Source organism: Scylla paramamosain, unplaced genomic scaffold, assembly GCF_035594125.1.
Source record: "Scylla paramamosain isolate STU-SP2022 unplaced genomic scaffold, ASM3559412v1 Contig6, whole genome shotgun sequence".
NCBI lineage: Eukaryota > Metazoa > Arthropoda > Malacostraca > Decapoda > Portunidae > Scylla > Scylla paramamosain.
The window spans coordinates 322,501-325,000 of record NW_026973671.1 but is presented as its reverse complement, the minus strand read 5'-3'; the positions used below and the strand labels follow the sequence as shown (position 1 = coordinate 325,000).

Here is a 2,500-nt window from a genome sequence, read left to right as displayed (position 1 = left end):
AATGATAGTGAATGAAAAAGGGGGGAAAAAAGGGGAGAATCCACGTGAATAAATTGGGCAGAAGGAAGGAGTAAGTGGAAAATGGAAGAAGAGGAAGTAGTAGGAAAAAGAAGAGATAAAAACAAAAAAAAAAAGTACAGTAGCGATTTGTTACGAAAGAGGAAATACGAAAGAGGAAATAAAGTAGAGGAAAAACTATATAAATCCGATCACAATTCAGATTTAATTTCCTGCACGAGTTTGTTTTGTACTTTGTGTTGTGGTGGTGGTGGTGGTGGTGGTAGTACAGGTGTTAACGGCTGTGGTTGTTTTGCTGTTTTGTTGGGGCTGTGGTGGTGGTGAGCCAGATGGTGTGGAGCTGGGCTTGTTGTTGTTGCTGTTGTTGCTGTTATCGATTTTTATATTGTTTTACAGAGAGAGAGAGAGAGAGAGAGAGAGAGAGAGAGAGAGAGAGAGAGAGAGAGAGAGAGAGAGAGAGAGAGAGAATGTTAAAGTAAACCTGGTGTGTCGTGGCGTTGACCACACTGAAAGGCAGGCATCTACTCGTAACTAGGAGTAGCCGGAGATTATAGGAAGCCGTGCCACGTAACAAGGAACATAATATACCATTTTGTCTCAATCCTTATTTATATTTCCAGTTCACATTACCCACATCAGTGCACTACACATTCTCGATCCAATGGGCATATTTGTTGCTCCAGTCCGGCACTATAACCAGACTTGTAATTAGAACCAGTGGAGTTGGCACCCCACTTTCCACACGATCAGCTACACTGCCCTCACGTTGACACCACTCGGCCCGACTCGTCCACCTGGCAACCTAACGCCGTTGGCTGCTAACTCCTGCAACCATACACCAACATAACTATTCTTACACAACCCTCACTATGCATCGCCCGATAATGGACAGTTGTTACCTAGCCCAACAATCACAATTCACTTTGTTCTCCCCGATAAGGAACATTATTTATAGAACCTGTTAAACACACAATGAATACTTAACACTTAAGTGTAGTTATCAATGTCTCTGAATAACACCTTATCCATATACTTAGTGCCACGAAGATTACTATAGAAACAAACACCCAACATACATTTCCGTGCATCCTTTAACACGCGGACAACAGCAAGATTTGAACGAGAGAATAACCCACATTCTCCAATAGCCCGTCCTTGGGTCGACACAGGGCAGTGTCCAGTGAGCCACGCTGTCTCACAACTGAGTTACTGCATGACTGACCGCAGTCCTCTCAGTGCTCTGACCTAAGCCTTGTCACGTCTTCACTTCCTCAGTACCAAATCATCGACGCACACCTCAAGCTCCAATTATACTAAATTACAGACGACTCCTCAAAGCATCACGTTGTGGTGAGTTGAAGCACACACCAACCATACATACCTTTCATTTCCCCTGAAGACTAAGGGCTCAGTATTACACACATGTATGGGATCATATGAAGATCAGCCACCCCAGCTTATTTCACCTGAAGAAAAACCTTATTAAACCTAACCTAACCTAGCCTAACTTAACTTAACCTAACTTAACCTAACCTAACCTAGCCCAACCTAATCTATATAGTTAGGTTAGGTTAGGCTGATCTTCATATGATCCCATGTATGTGAGCCAAGCTGATCATGTTTGGCTGAACTCTGTAACAACTTTGCTGGGTCACTTATCTGAGTGCCTGGCAAACATTTGAGCCGTGCAGACATCACTGCTGCTACAAGCCACTCAAGTAGTCACCAACCACTACACTTCGCAGGTACCTGCCACACACACCTTTGTTTATGCTTGTACTGGAATCACACCAATAAGAACGTCTTATTTTCACCAGTTTGCCAATAGTGCTAGTAACAAATAAATAAAAAAAAAAAAATATATATATATATATATATATATATATATATATATATATATATATATATATATATATATATATATATATATATATATATATATATATATATATATATATATATATATATATATATATATATATATATATATATATATATATATATATATATATATATATATATATATATATATATATATGAGGGAAGCAAGGATACACCAGACTTCCTTCTTCATTTATTGCAACGTTTCCAGGTGTAAACATTCTCCACCTTGCAGGCAGCAGCTGGATGAGCAAGTGAGGTATGCCAAGATGGAGCGATGGAGACAGGAAAAGGTGACATTGGGAGGCAGCCTTGGGACATCCTTCCCTCGCAGGTGTGGTGCAGGCCTGGAGAAGGTGTGACATTGGGAGGCAGCCTTGGGACATCCTTCCCTCGCAGGTGTGGTGCAGGCCTGGAGAAGGTGAAGGACAAGAGAAGAGCCTCATTAAAGGTAAGATGGAATAATGTAGTCAAATTGATGAAACAAATAAGGTGTTACATTTCGATAGTTAAAGTATTGATGAATAGGTCTAGAATTCTGGTCCATAAAGTACAGAGATTGTTCATAGAACACTGGTGACTTAATAAAGCTAGTTGATAG

General features: G+C 40.4%; 1 long non-coding RNA gene across 1 annotated transcript in view; it reads right to left on the bottom strand.

Annotated features, from left to right (window-relative positions):
* Window positions 1-2,079: 2,079 nt before the first annotated feature.
* LOC135096743 (uncharacterized) overlaps window positions 2,080-2,500 on the bottom strand; it is a 52,021-nt gene continuing 51,600 nt past the window's right edge. The window contains exon 4 of the long non-coding RNA XR_010264988.1: window positions 2,080-2,311. This is a non-coding gene — a long non-coding RNA (uncharacterized LOC135096743). The remainder of the gene's footprint in view (window positions 2,312-2,500) is intronic.